A 16,738-nucleotide genomic window follows, 5' to 3' on the forward strand; every position below is an offset into this window, starting at 1 on the left:
CAGATCTACTGCAGCAGCTTTCTGATGCTTCCAGTGTGCTTAGTTTAATGATACTTGTGTTTTTTCAGATACTTTTTTAAGCTTTAATAAGGGCTGGACACCAATTTTCCACCAATGTGTCTTAATTATTGTTCCAGAGATGATTTGCTGAATTGCAGAAATATAAAGTACCAGTCAAAAGTTTGAAAAACGCCTTAAATTCAGTGTTTTTTTTTATTATGTTAAAATGTTCTGCATTCTAGATCAATTCCAAAAAAAAACATCAGTTAAAGTAAAGTAGTGAAGAGGTAGAGTTACAGGTATACAGTGAATAGTGAATATTTGAGTAATGCTCTAATCCAGATTATGAGAAGCAAGAACTACTCAACTAAATAAAGACAAAAAACTACTTTAAGTAAAAAAGGAAGCTCAGTCAATCCTAAACATTTCAAGAACTTTGAAAGTATCCTCAAATGCAGTCAGTGCAAAGACCATCAAAAATGTATAATGATGGAACTGGCACTCATCAGGACCGTCCCTGAAATATATTGAATATACACCTCTGGAGAAAAATAAAGAGAGCACTTCAGTTTCTGAATCAGTTTCTCTGATTTTGCTATTTATAGGTTTATGTTTGAGTAAAATGAACATTGTTGTTTTATTCTATAAACCACAGACAACATTTCTCCCAAATTCCTAGTAAAAATATTGTCATTTAGAGCATTTACAAATGGAGAAAGTTCAGCACTGTTGCTGCTACTCTCCCTAGACGTGGTAAAGTCCTGTAAAGATGACTGTAAGAGCACAGCACATGCAGAATGATCAATGAGGTGAGGAAGAATCCAAGAGTGTCTGAAGCTGAAGACTTGCAGAGTGTGTTTGTCTATTGTTGTGACTTAGATGAAGATCGGAACATATTTAATGAGCAATTTATGCAGAAATCCGAGTATAATCCCAAAGGGTTCACATACTTTCTTGCATTCTTGCAACTGTACATTATTACGTTTTTACATAATTTAACCCTCCTATTATGTTCATTTGACAGGAACAGCAATGGTGTTCCAGGGTCAATTTCAGCTGGTGCATAGATAGATAGATAGATAGATAGATAGATAGATAGATAGATAGATAGATAGATAGATAGATAGATAGATAGATAGACAGACAGACAGACAGACAGACAGACAGACAGACAGAGATAGATAGATAGATAGATAGATAGATAGATAGATAGATAGATAGATAGATAGATAGATAGATAGATAGATAGATAGATAGATTCCTAACAAAAAAAAAAATCCTAACAAGCACAATATTTAGTGTAATGGTGTTTCTTACCATTACGTCCAACAGGTAATAATTCACTTTTATAATGTTTCACTACTTTATTACTTTATTAAGACCAACATATTAAACACAATAGTTTTACATAACATTAAAACATAACATTACAATTTAGTTTTAGTTTTTAGTTTTAGTTTTAGTTTTTGCAGGGGGTGGTTGTTGCAAATATGTGAGATGAACCATTTTATCATATTATATGTTGATTAATTACACTAATTAAGGCAAGCAGAAGAAGTTTTGTACAGTGGTTAGTGGTGTTTGTTAGCTTTGTTGTATTGCTATGTTAATAACTACTTCCAATAGTCTATACGCTGCTGAGTTATGCGGTTACTGTGGTTTAAACTCCTAATTCTCTTTCCTCCACAAGACATCACACATCATATTACACATCATATACATACAAACAATACACCGGATGTTTCGATCACTTACTTTTACTTTTACTAATCAAGCTGATTTATTATTTTTTTTAAGTTACGCCCAAAACACATCCGTACATGTTGATTACACTAATTAAGGCAAGCAGAAGAAGTTTCGTACTGAAAAAATACTGTTTTTCCTAGATCTTTAAACTTTAAAACGGGTCAGATTGACCCGGAACGTAACAGGAGGGTTAAGACATGAGTCCAAAAATGATTCGCTGTCGCCTTAGTGCTTTAAAATCTAGCTGTTGCCCGCTAAAACCATCCTTTTAAGATTGATTGTTGTACAGTCAGCGTTAAGTTTTATGCATTTTTACATGTTTTTATGTGTTTTTATGTGTTTTTATGTAAGAAACGAGCAGATAAAAAGTTTTAACGTTGGTTTATCGGCCTTGTCTCTCTCTCTCTCTCTCTCGTCTCTCTCCGGCCGGTGGCTGGCAGGCGTCTGATAGGAGTGCTGTCTAATCGTCTTCAGGATAAACATGGCAGGAGAAGGTAGAGGAATGCTGGGCTGTGGGGGCGGCAGGGGGTCAGAGAAAGGCCAAGGCAGGTGGTCCTCATCAGGCTTTGGATGACAGAACCCCCCCCTGCCAACCCGCCCCCTCCTCAGCACCCTCCAATCACAGGCCGGCGCTGTGGGACGGATTACTGAGTTTAGAGGAGCTGGAGGGGAATGCTCCGAGTCTTTAGGCCTGTTTATAACAGACGCTTATAGACGTATTACTGTCTAAAATATCAGAACACTGGCTTACAGTTCAGTTCTGCACTGAATAAAAGAGTTAAAATAGGTTCATACTATCAAATAATACAATAAACAGGATGTTTCGATTACTTACTTTTTAGTAGTTCCCATAATATCATCAAAAGATGGAGAGAATTCGGAGAAATCCCTGTGTGAAGAGATAAAGCTGATGGTCAATACTAGACACTAGGGATCGTTTAAATAGCAACAGTGCTTCTGAATATATCTACACTGATGTAGACAGGTGTGTTCACCTGTGTAAATTTATGGTGTATTGCTATCTTGGCAACAGAAAACATAGGTGCTCCACAAACTGACTTACACACTAACACAAAATAAGTTATGTAAGAAACCAGCAGATAAAGAGTTTAATGGTGGTTTAGCACACCTGAGGCTGAAATGGAATTTTGAGCGATGCTAATTGATGCTAGCTGTGCAAGGTGTACTTTTCCCTTCGTTACGATAGCAAAGACACTCTGTCACGCCCTAAATCAAGCTGCACGGTGCACGGTTGAAGGCTTGCCTAAAGAGTAATCTCATTAAAAACTCTGGGTAAAGTTTTCACCCTCAGACCCTCAAAGTCTGCTGGCTAAACTCCAGTTAAAACTCGAGTAGAAACCCTACAGAATAAATCTGCTTATTAGCGCTCAAAAACTATTATCTTTCTGATCGTGACGCCTTAATCTTTCAAGCTGCAACTGTTGTACTTTTGGTATCGATTAAAGGTAGTTAATCTGCAGCATTTGCTGTTTTTTTTTTTGTGGCTAGTGGTGTTTGTTAGCTCCGCATTGTTGCTGTGTTAATAACTACTCACAGTAGCCTATAGGCTGAGTTATGCACTCTGGAGAGGGGAATCCAGTTATTGGGGTTAAAGCTATTAAATCTCTTTACTTCACAAGACATGTTAGTCTTGCACATCCTACACATATATGAGAGATTGAGGCAGAAATGATAAAAACAAATGCCAGACTTGTTGATCCAAGCGGAGGCATTAAACACTGGCTGTTAATATATATATATATATATATATATATATATATATCTGCCGATTGCATATTTTGGCTAAAATTTTTGGATACAGATTTACCTAAATCTTTTTTTCCCAACACCTTTTAGGATAAAACAGGCTGATTTTGGTTATTGTAGCTTCAATATAATCCGATTGTCACGGTCTCGCTCTGTTCCCCTGTGTTTCTCCTGTAATTTTCCGTCACGTGTGTCTAATTTGTAGCTCCGCCCCTCGTTACCCGTCTCCCCAGGTGTTCATTGTTTCTTGTTTAGTATATATAGTACCTGTTAATCTATGTTTGCTGTCGGTCTTTGCACCTTCCCTCGTTGTCTGTCACGTCACGTCTTTGGTTTCTATTTACTCGCTCTTGTTTATTTATCGGTCACGTTATTTCTAGTTACGTTTATTTCCTGTTTGTCTCTTTGTTTATTTTGTATTTTATTTACGTATTTATCCTCGTGTATATCCACTGCCCTGTTTAGTTATATTCAGTCTAGCTTAGCTTTTGTTGTTCTTCCTGTTTGTTTGTTAGTTTATCTCTCGTTTGTTATTGTTACCCCTCGCTTGTTTTGGTTTGCTTCTCTGTTCTATGTTTACTTGTTTATTTGCTTATTTGTTTAATAAATCTTGTCTTACCCGCTTTTACGTCCGCCTCCCGTCTGGACACGCGTTACACCGATAATCTATAATTAAGCTACATTTCTGAGACAATGATTAAACCTAGTCTTGGACTGCACATCGTTTTAATGAAGATACTATTTAAGTGATTATATATATTATATATTTGAGTGTTTATGATTTCTGTAAAATGTTTTTGACGGAGTTTGGCGGACTCTAACAGTAAGACAAGTTAATGTTCTTGTTGTTAGAGTTGTATGATTTATATTCTGCTGTAAATCTCTCTCTCTCTCTCTCTCTGCTGCTAACATGCCTTCACCTCGGTTCTGGAGAAAAACGCTTACGTATTTCAGCATGTGAGCGCAGCTGAATGTGGAGAGATATCAGAGCCAAAATATTTCACTGTCTTCTCCCGAACTCGTTTAACCACTGCCTGGAACTGTACTCCAGTGGGGGATAAAACTGAAAACATAAATGAATGGAAAAGATGCGAGTTTAAGAATGGGAATGAGTTTTTATTCATACTTATTGTTGCTGTCCAATGAAAAACCAGTATTTCCATTTTTGCCGATTTTTAGTTTACTACATAATTTGAACAGACAAACTGTCTCTTACACTGTGCCAAAATGTCTTAATGAACGGACCAATAGAACTACTTAAAAATGACCTAAAATAAACTCTTTTTTCATTGACTTCTATTGGAAGTATACAAGGTTTTTTCTCTCTCCTGTAAAGTTGCTCTTTTGGAGATACTTGTTTTGCATTGAACAGTTTAACCTCTCTCTTTTGTGCCATCAAATACAGTTTATTATATGGTAATATAGGGCATTTATAGGGCATATTAATCACATTTAATTCACTGGTGGAATTATCAGATTCTTTATTTTTCAGGACATAATTTGGGCACCCATATATGGGCACTGATTACGACTAAAACTACAATTTCTCAATCTAGAAGCTTATCATTATTATTATTAAGATTAATAAAGAACACATGCATTATTGAAATGACAATTTCCTCTGCTGAGAAGTGTTCGACACGTCCAGGTAGCTGCACTGTTAAAATAGCAATCCGCCAAAGTCAGAGCTCACCTGATCTACTCTTAAAGAGAATGATGAGCAAGAGACACTCTGATTGGTTTATTTTTCATTACGCCCAAAATTAAACACACCCATGATTAATTAAGAGATGCCTAATCAAGTACATGCGCTCACTGGGGGTTCTGTATTATGTATTTTCTATGTTTAATATTTTGCCTGATGCTTTGTCCTGTGATAACATTTCTGTAAAGCTGCTTTGTGCCAACACCAGTTGTAAAAAGAGCTATACAAAAATACATTTAATGACTTTTTCGAGCATTTCGAGTCAAGCAAAGTGGTGTACTTTTCCCGTCGATACGATAGCAAAGACACATTGACATGTCCAAAACATGGCTGCATTTGCCTTTAGATAACAAAAAATAATAACACTGGCATTAACATTTATATGCACTAATTCCTGACAATATGTGCTTTTTAAATGGTTAAGACGTAGTACTGGAATGTATAGTGGCTGACACAGATGTGCCATGTTTTTGATTGACTTTTCACACAGGATCAGGTTCAGATTCTACAAAAAATCATGTTTTTTGACCTATTAATGTCTATGTCTTTATCAGTACAGTGATGGCGGTGCTCGGAGCTGAAGCTAGCGTTATAGGATGTAAACAGTGGTTTTTAAAAATAAGCTTCTTCTGCACTTTTTAAGTTATTAATGCCTCGTTTTAAATATCAGGGCTCTCTGGATTCTAGTAAGGAGGTGTGGAGCTACTTTGAGTATCTGGATAACGGTGTAAAAATTTATCAGGGTAAATTATGCCCCGTATCTCCCAGACTGAAGGGTTTTGGACAAAATGGCAAAATGTCTATCATGTTTTACTACACCAAAAGTCCATTTTACACAGGAGTTTAAAGGTTTTCCCTGAACTTTACTGTACAGTATATCCAGACTGAAATCTGTTTGTAAAGATTTATTAGCAAGACTGCAGAAGCTGCATGTAACGCAACACTAACAAACACTCTGAACATGAAACATAACAACATGTGCCCCGTCTCAGAGAGCGCATGTTGACTTACGCTGAGGGGGAGTCGGGTGACGGCGGGTTATTAGTTCACTTTACATTCTCAGCAGAAGGCTTGTTTTGTTTTCCAGGCCTCCCCAGAGACCGAGCCTCCCACAGCCGCCGTGATCCGAGCGCCAGATCTGGACCAGAACGACTTCATCACATTCAGCGTCCTGAATCATCACTATTTTCTTCATGTTTAGCAAAAGAATAAATTAAATAACAGGAAATTGCATGCCAAAAAACACTCATCCTCAAATAATAAGGCTAAAAGCTACCAAGAACAATAAATTATTATACATTTAGATTGCTATGGTTTATATTAATTGAGCTACACATACACAAATAGAGTATTTACTACTTTTAAACTGTAGAGGTTCCTAATGTTCCTCCTGTCCTAATCCATCCCATAATAACTCCAATATTCTCTATATACACAGTTCCTGCAGATCGTGCTGATGTTTTTTCCCCCATGTGCTCCGTAGCACAAGGCTCCATTGTCTATGCCTCAGTCTTTTGTGTTCCCACTTGTGTAATTTGTAGCTCCGCCCCTCGTTACCTGTCCCCAGGTGTTTCCTATTCCTTGTTCCCTCCGTGTATCTGTATTCATAGCCCCTTTGTATAACTGTTCATTTGTGAGTTGTTGTACAACTTTATTCGCATTTGGGTCTGCCTCCACATCTCCTTTAAGAAACTTTAAGAAATAATGGAAAAGGTTATTCAATCCGGAAAAAAGAATTTCAAAAACTTTGAAAGTATCCTCAAGTGCAGTCACTGCAAAAAACGTAATCAAAAACGTAATGATGAAACTGGCACTCATCAGGAAAGTTAACAGCTCCCCAGATAAGAGCACCTAAATGCGACTATTTTGGTTTGTTAAACACATTTAATTTACATCTCGTCCTCCGTGTCCAATGAGACAGCTGATGTCCTCGTTGGCTCTCAACCATCTCACCTCAATGAGCCTTTTGTTCCTCAGAGTTTAATCTTTATACGGCAGTCGGTGCTCGGCGTGTGGCGGCAGCTGCTGTTGTGGAAACACCAGAAGACAATTTTAATCTTTAATCACTTCTGATTTGAAAAAATGTGTTCACTAGCGTGAAACTGTGGTTAAGTGGTTGCTATGGTATGCCAAGTTGTGCAGAGTTTCTAGTAAATACAGGAAATGTGCTATTCCGGGTAGTTGCTAGGGTAGTTATTTAGGTTGTTGCTAAGATTACATTACATTACATTACATTACATTTGGCAGACACTTTTGTCCAAAGCGACTTACAATATTGAAGTGCAAATAATAGAAGAGGTTAAGTACAAAAATAATAGAAGTTAAAAATAAAACATCTATAGATAGGGCCTTAAGGAGGTCAGAGGGAAATAATGGGATAGAGGAGTAGAGAAGAGGAAGGAGGAAATGAGGTTAGAATTAGTTAGTTTGTTAGAGGTGTTAGGAGAGTAAGTGCTCTTTGAAGAGCTCTGTCTTCAGGAGTTTATTAAAGATAGCGAGGGATTCTCCTGATCTGGTAGTAGAAGGTAGTTAGTTAGAGGTGTTAGGAGAGTAAGTGCTCTTTGAAGAGCTCTGTCTTCAGGAGTTTCTTAAAGATAGTGAGAGATTCTCCTGATCTGGTAGTGGAAGGTAGTTTGTTCCACCATTGGGGAACTCTGTATGAGAACAGTCTGGATTGCTTTGTGTGAATGTTTGTTTGGTAAAGCGAGGCGACGTTCATTGGAGGAGCGCAGCGGCCGGGAGGTAGCGTAAGCCTTCAGGAGTGAGTGCAGGTAGGAAGGAGCTGTTCTGTCATCACCTTGTAGGCGATTGTAAGCGCTTTGAATTTGATGCGAGCATCAACCGGTAGCCAGTGGAGCTCAATGAGCAGCGGAGTGACATGTGCCCGTTTTGGTTGGTTGAAGATGTTTCAGGTGATCGCTCTGGTGTTTGTTGTAGAATTTTAGTTGGTTGCTAGGATGTTCCAGTTGCTACATTGTTGTTATGCAGTAGATAGGTAGTAATCATGGTGATTGCTGGGATGGGTTTACCAAAGGTGTGTCTGGTAATTGCTCTGGCGGTTGTCTTGGTGTAATCTTGCAATCTAAATGGTTGCTAAGGTGCCTCAGGTGGCGGGTCAGGTGTTTCAGATGGTTGCTAGAATGCTGATGAGGAGTATTTTGTGTTGGTTGCTTAGGTAGTTGCTAAGATGTTTGGTTTGGTTGCTAGGTAGGGTATTACCTTAAGTGGTTGTTTAGGTGTCTCAGGTCTCAAGTGGTGGTTCATTTGTTCCAGATGGTTGCTAGGATGTTGATAGAGTTGTTTTTGGTGGTTGATTGGGTGTTTGCTATGGTGTTTCCAGTGGATTCTACATTGTTATTATGCAGCAGCTAGGGTAATCTTGGTCTGGTAATTGCTCTGGTGGTTGCCAAGGTGTTCTAGTTGCTACGTTGTTGTTATGCAGTAGATAGGTAGTAATCATGGTGATTGCTGGGGTAGGGTATTACCTTAAGTGGTTGTTAAGGTGCCTCAGGTGGCAGTTGAGGTGTTCCAGATGGTTGCTAGGACGTTGATAAAAAGTTGTTTTTGGTGGTTGATATGGTGTCTACGTTATTCCTAGTCATTGCTATGGAAGTTGCCCTCTATTAGTGATTGCTACTGTAGTTGCTGTGGTAGTTCATGCTGGAGGATGTAGATAAGGGATTGCTTGGTGGTTGCCATGGTGCTCAAAGACGTATTTTACATGTAATTACAGTTTTTTTTTGCTGTTTACATTATCATATATATTAGATTTGGCCAAAAATTGGATTTGTGCTGGTAGACTAAACAAAGCCTTAATAAAAGAAGTAAAACTCCGCCCCTTTTCTAACAGATAAATGCATGTGCATGCTCGTAAATCTGCATAGATCTGTGTAGATATGAGGTTTTTGCAGTGCCATGCCATTACCTTCATCTGACAAAAATGCTTTTTAAATTTTAGAAACCCCCACCATCCCATCTGACCCACACTTTTTATAAAAGACGAGGAAGGGGGAGGGGCTCAGCATGCGGTCGCTGAATTATGCAAACTCTCACATCCTCTAAAGAGCTCGGAAAGCCTGGTGTGCAGCAGTGGAGAGAAACTCGGTCCGACAGAACCACTCACAGGGGAGGGTCCGAATGAAATATTTATCTGTCTTCGTGCGAAGGCGAAGGCTGGGTGGAGGTGATGGACGTGGGGTCAGTGCCCTGGTGCTGTAGCCCCCACTGCAGTCTAGAACTTTACAGAACTTTAAAACTTCCCTCTTTGGATAAAACTCTTTTATTGGTTTTCAGCTTTGGTGCGATTTGGTTGGGTAGGTGAGAGCAGGTGGTCTCGATTTGACCCAACCAATAGCTGTTCAGGTGTATTTTAAACAGGTATATTACCCAGATAATTATTACAGCCATTAATTATTACAATCTGTGCTCCATGTTACACTGTACAGATATAATATACACTAATACAGAACACACTGTTCCTACCTGTATTTACTTTCCTAACTCCGCCTTAAAACCAAACCAATCCAACTCAACTCAACCAAACCAACCCAACCCAACCCAACTCAACCCAACCCAACCCTCACCAAGCCAAGCCAAACTAAACCAAACCCAACTAATCCAAACCAACTCGAACCAAACCTGGCCTGACCAGACTAGACCATCCAAACCAAACCAACCCAACCCAAACCAATCCCAGACCAGTCCATCCAAACCCAACCCAAACCAAACTGATCCCAGACCATTTGGTTTGGGTTGGTTTGGTTGGGTTTGAATGGTCGGGTCTTGTCTGGGATCAGTTTGGTTTGGGTTGGTTTGGTTGGGTTGGCTTTGAATGGTCTGGTCTTCGATCAGTTTGGTTCGACTTGGTTTGGTTGGGTTTGGATGGTCAGGGATCAGTTTGTTTTTAGTTGGTTTGGTTGGGTTTGGATGGTCTGGTCTGGGATCAATTTGGTTTGGTTGGGTTTGGATGGTCTGGTCTGGGATTGGTTTGGGTTGGTTGAGTTGGGTTTGGGTGGTCTAGTCTGGGATCAATTTGGTTTGGTTGGGTTTGGATGGTCTGGTCTGGGATCAGTTTGTTTTTAGTTGGTTTGGTTGGGTTTGGATGGTCAGGTCTACCAATCCCAGACCAAACTATCCAAACCCAACCAAACCAAACGGATCCTTGACCAGACCATCCAAACCCAACCAAAACAACCCAAACCAAACTGATCCCAGACCAGATCAACCAAACAACCGACTTACCACACCACATCAATCCAAACCAGACCAGACCAGACTCAGTGGTAATGATGGTGACTGGCAGCTGCCCCTGCATACAGACAAACAACTCTGGTAGAAATCCAAAAATCACAGAGACCCTGCCCACATATCCCACAGGTCACTGCAGTCACATGCTAAACCTTTTGGCACCTAAGCGTTTTTAGAGTGTATCTCCTCACCTGCAGAGGCTCTGAGTCCCGGTTACGCTTCATAATGCAGACGCTTCATCCAGACTTTATCAGCCTCATGCTTCACTGCATCAATCTGAACTGTGTGTTTAATATTTGATGAGATTAGTTCTTCCTCACTGCCTTTATTCTGCTGTTGTAGAGCAGTTTGGAGGAGAGGAGGAAGTGGAGGTGTAGCTTTTGTAGAGTTTTAGCATGAAAGTAGGTTTATTTAGTTGAGTAGTTGTTGCTTCTCATAATCTGGATTCGAACATTACTCAAATATTCACTATTCACTGTATACCTGTAACTCTACCTCTTCACTACTTTACTTTAACTGATGCTCTCAAACACTTTATTAAGAAACAAGAAATTCAAGTAATTAACTCTTGATGAGTTCAGCACAGCTGTTAACTGAAAGCCTGAATTCCAGGTGTGTTCAAACGTTTGTTTTTTGATCGTTAATTTAATAAAAACCATAGTAAGGTACACTTGGTAAGTTGAGTACTGTAGGTGCGATCCACTGTAGAAGTGTCATAAATTTCTACAGTTTTGAGAAACAGGTACTTTAAATCATGTTGTGGCAAATTCCTGATCATTTTAACTTGTAAAATTAAAAATCTAATAATTAAGCATTGTGGTGTAATGGCCTGTTTGTGAACGCATTCTTTATAAGCACAGTTTATCATATTTGAGCCGGTGCTCCGGGAATGTGTTGGCCTTTGCTTTAATAGCATAACCTTTAATTTCCATTCTTCACATCTAAACAGGAAACCGGAGCTCAGTTGAGAAAATATGCGGGAGGATGTGAAAACAAATTAACTCTCAAATAGAGACGGAAGGCCAGCTCAGCACTGCAGCTCTGATCCTGAGATCAGGACAGCTCTGGGAAAACTGGGATTGTTTAATATGTGAGACTTAGGGCCCTGTCTTACACTCGTATATCTACACTGATGGCCGTGGTGTTCTGGAAATGAGGTGTGTTCAGGTACATTTCAGGAGTTTTGCTTGTTTATCTTGGTAACAGAAAACACAGGAGCGCCACTGACTGAATACAACCTAGACAGATGCCAACAGTCAGACGTTCATCGCTATCTTGGCAACACAGGCGCATCCAATGGTCACTGTCAGTCCTGACGCTGTCAGTCTGCCTGCTCTGGAGTCTGTTTCACACAACAAAGACTCCAATTCCCAGCATGCTCTCCCACCGCACTTCCCTGACTGCTGATCACGTGACACTTTGGTGTTCATGCTCTCCGTACTTCTGATTGCTCACACCTGGTCTATCTTGTATACAGTATATACCCCTGTTTTAATTGTTTCCTCACAGAGTATTGCATCTAGCTAGTTCACTAGCTCTTTTACTTAGCATTTCTTTTGTTTGTTTTATATCATTACTGACCCATTTTTGTGTTTGTTGACTAATCTTTTGCTTTGCTCTTTCCATCGTTTGTTTATCGATGCTGAACCTATTTTTGCATTTTAGACTACTCTTTTTGCCTAGCCCTATACCTGTTTGGATTTGCCATGTGTGACCCTTTGGCCTGCTCCCTTGGGTATGTTGTTTATTATTGCTGCGATTTTGATACTGACCCTGCCTGTCCCTGACTACCTTTAGCCTTACCCTAATGTTTATAAATTGTTTGATTGAGATCTGCATGTGTCTGTCCTTGGTTTGGCCCACATAACACTTGACTCCACATGAGTTTCCTCTGCTGAGAAGTGTTTGTTGGACACGTCCAGGTAGCTGCGCTGTTAAAATAGCAATCTGCCAAAGTCAGAGCTCACCTGTATCTTAAAGGGAATGATTAGCAAGAGACACTCTGATTGGTTTATTTCACATTACGCCCCAAAATTAACCACACCCATGATTAATTAAGAGAATAAATACATGCCTTTTGCGAGTTTCAACCAGAGCAAGGTGTACTTTTCCCGTTGTTATGATAGCAACGACAAACTGAAATGCCCTGTGTGTTGCAATGAACATCTATCTGGCTTCTGTTGGCCTTTGTCTAGGTTTTATTCAGTCAGTGGAGCTCATGTGTTTTCTGTTACCAAGATAAACAAGCAAAACTCCAGAAATGTACCTGAACACACCTCATAACCAGAACACCACGCCCATCAGTGTAGATATATTCAGAAGCTCTGCTTCTATTTAAATTACGCTATTTAAAAGACAGCAGGTTGTAAGATAGGGCCCTTTAATGTTAGGGTTCATCAGATCAGTAAATATACTGTATAAATTATAAATTAAAGATTATATTGTATTTGCTCAATTTTCTCTCAGCATCCTTTTAAATACTTTAGCGATTTCCAACGAGCGAAGAGGAAAAGGCAGGTATTGTTCAGCTCTGCTTATCATATTTCAGTTTGTGTTTGTTTGGTTGGGCTTCATATTAACAATAAACACAGTCTAATTCTGGCAGGATCTTTGTTTTTATTGGTCGAGGGGAAACGTGTCCCTGAGAGTGAAGCAGTGAACTGCAGTGACTTTTCAGAGCTGTTTGCGTGTCCTCGGCTCTGAGTGACACGCTAACGATAGCCGAGGCTAATAGAAACAAAGATACAAACCCGATCACTCACTTTTTAATTTTTTTATTTTTTCCTACATAGTAAATGAATAGAGAAGTGCTCTATCAAATTATGAAGGAAAACATAAGGAATCATGTAGTAACTTAAAAACAGTGTTAAACAAACCTAAACACTCTGTAAAGAAGCTTTTAGGTGCTCTTATCTTTTATGCTGTTAAAGAGCCACTAAACCCTAAACCATGTTTTTTTTCATTAATTGCTGAAATGTTTTCCTTTAAAGAAATAAAACATACCAGTCCTGCTTTATAATTTTATAAACCTTTCCTAAACCTTTAAAGCAAGCTTTTATTGTGGTGATTTCTGCCTCTGCAGATCAGAAGCTCACTTCTCAGCCAAATCAACTTTTCCTCCTGCCCCACCCCTAAACCCATACATCACCCAGTGTCCTTCCCAAAGGACCCCTCCCATTTTTTAGCCTTTAACTTTAACTTGTGGTCTCTGAGGCTGGTAATTCTGATGAACTTATCATGTACAACAGAGGAAACTGTCGCTCTTCCTTTCCTGAGGCAGTACTGATGAGTGCCAGTTCCATCATAATGTTTTGATGGTCTTTTCTCTAGTTGAGTAGTTGTTGCTTCTCATAATCTGGATTAGAACTTTACTCAAATAGAGATATTCACTGTATACCAACTCTATATGATATGCTCTCAAACACTTTATTAAGAGACAAGAAATTAAAGTAATTAACTCTTGATGAGTTCAGCACAGCTGTTAACTGAAAACCTGAATTCCAGGCGACTCTACCTCATAAAACTGACTGAGAAAATTCAGCAGAGATGTTCAAAACTGTCTAATCTAAACAAGAGGAGCTAAATTACTAAACAATTCCATATGTTTTATTTCATAGTTTGGATTGAGTTTAGTATTAATCTACAAAAGCAGAACATTTAACAATAATGAAAAACACAGATTTTAAGGTGTGTCCAAACTGTGGAGCTGGTTTTCTTTGATTTACTTTGACTAATATTTACTTTTTTAATATCAAACCTTTCTTAACAAACTCTTCAACACATTTACTAATGCCACTTATGACTTTAATGTGTAGAAAAGAAGCCTTAGTGTTAGCTTGTGCTGAATAGCAAAATGCGAACAACATTACTTTTATGAGCTTCATCTCAACAGTAGGTACAGATCCCTCCCTCAGAAGAAGTCTACTGGCTAGTCCTGCTGTGTGTACTGTTGGAGTTTCTCAACCAGCAGACGCAAATGGCTTATGTTTCTTCAACTGATCTAGTGGGTGAAAATTAATATTTTCCTTATTTTCCGATTTTTCCATTTTTGCATACAGAACATTTTAAAATAATGAAAAAACATTGAATTTAAGGTGTGTTAAAACGTATGATTGGTACCGTATGGCGGTGGAGCTGGTTTTCTTTGATTTACTTTGACTGATATTTACTTTTTTAATATCAAACCTTTCTTAACAAACTCTTCAACACATTTACTAATGCCACTTATGACTTTAATGTGTAGAAAAGAAGCCTTAGTGTTAGCTTGTGCTGAAAAGCAAAATGCGAACAACATCACTTTTATGAGCTTCATCTCAACTTGCCTTGGACAGTAGGTACAGATCCCTCCCTCAGAAGAAGTCTACTGGCTAGTCCTGCTGTGTGTACTGTCGGAGTTTCTCAACCAGCAGACGCAAATGGCTCATGTTTCTTCAACTGATCTAGTGGGTGAAAATTAATATTTTCCTTATTTTCCGATTTTTCCATTTTTGCATTCAGAACATTTTAAAATAATGAAAAAACATTGAATTTAAGGTGTGTTAAAACGTATGATTGGTACCGTATGGCGGTGGAGCTGTTTTTTTGCTGGTGATGGATGAAGGAGGGAGCGTTGTGGTGGAGGGTGGATGTGCACTGAGGCACAGAGGACACGGGGAACACAGACTAAGTGCTCTGGAGCCGGGTGACGGTGATGTGATGAGACGGGGGCGGCGAGGCGGACGCTGGAGGAGTTCAGGACGAGGAGGCTTTTGGGACAATGGTCCTGCTCTTCTCCAATAAAACATGAAGGCCTCGTCACACAGAGCTCCGGCCTCACTGTACGGGATTCTGCACCAATAACAAGCAGACAACAGGAAACAGAAAAAAAAAGAAATGAAAAGTTCCTCAATAACAACGTGAACACCCTAGTGAAATAAAGTAGATTAAAGTATACTAAGCATTATTATACTATAGTGCACTAAAGTGTTTTCTTGTAGCACAATATTTATCAGTATATTTAAAGAGTGCAAAAATTGAACAACCTTTTTTTGTACTTATTATACTTTAATTACAGTATAAAAAATAGTCCAAAATTGTGCCAAGTGTACTTAACTGTACTAAAATGGAACTATTTTACACATACTTAAGTAACATTTTACATTTTACATGTTTCTTCAACTGATCCAGTGGGTGAAAATTAATAATTTCCTTATTTTCTGATTTTTCCATTAAAAAATAACATCAGATTTGTGTTACAAGACACAAAAATGGACAAATCTGAAAATCAAATAAGATTCAACTTTTCATTTCATTGAAAAAGTGAATGAATTGACTATACTGAATTGAAAAAAAAAACAAGTTTTCTACCCAATTTTCTGTTTTAGAATTAAGCTTGATACAGTCAGAAAATTAAATTGTAAAAAACTTAATTACAGTGTAAAACATAATTATTATTTTATTGATTATAGTAAAGAAGAAACAGGTTTTCATCCAGTTCTTCAAATTTCATTTTTTTAGCCTTTCATAAACAGAACTACTGAAAAAAATTTAAAGTGAATCTTTTCTTGATTTTCAGATTTTTCCATTTTTGTATCTTATAACACAAATCTGATGGTATAACTTATGTTAGAAGATGCAAAAAAGGAAAAATCAGAAAATATTGAAAATATGTATATTTTTTATTTTTTCCTTTAAGGGGCTGGGAAGGAAAAACTAAATATAAAAATTGAATAAAATTGAATCTTCGGGCTCTCAGTTAGTACTGATTCTGTACTGAAAATCACTGCATGAGCTCAGAAACACACAGTTCCCCGTGTTGTGATCCAATAATGCAGGTTAAATCTGGATCATGCAGAGAAGAATGGTCAGTGTAATGTTTAATAGTTTCATTTTCTAAATGTTTGAGACTAAATTAGAAATTGTAAAATGTTAAATGTATGTCAAATAATGTAAAAAATATTTTTTATGTAGTGCAGTGTACAAGAAATACATTTTCATCCATTTTTTCTGTTTTAGTTTTTTCATCTCGGCCCCTTACAATTTCAGGACAAATAATAATAAAAAAAGAAATCTTTTCCTTATTTTCTGATTTTTCCATTTTTGCATTTTGCAAGATGGATTTTAAAATCAGATTTGTATTACAACACACAAACAATTGATAAATCAATCAAATCAAATCAACAGGTTTTTACCCATTTTTTTTATAATATTTAGTTTTTTCTTTCTCTGCCCCTCATAATTGGAATTTTAGGGAAAAAATGAAAAATTAATTGATTTTTTAATTTTTGCATCTTG

The sequence above is a fragment of the Astyanax mexicanus genome, chromosome 23 (assembly GCF_023375975.1).
Source record: "Astyanax mexicanus isolate ESR-SI-001 chromosome 23, AstMex3_surface, whole genome shotgun sequence".
Taxonomy (NCBI): domain Eukaryota; kingdom Metazoa; phylum Chordata; class Actinopteri; order Characiformes; family Acestrorhamphidae; genus Astyanax; species Astyanax mexicanus.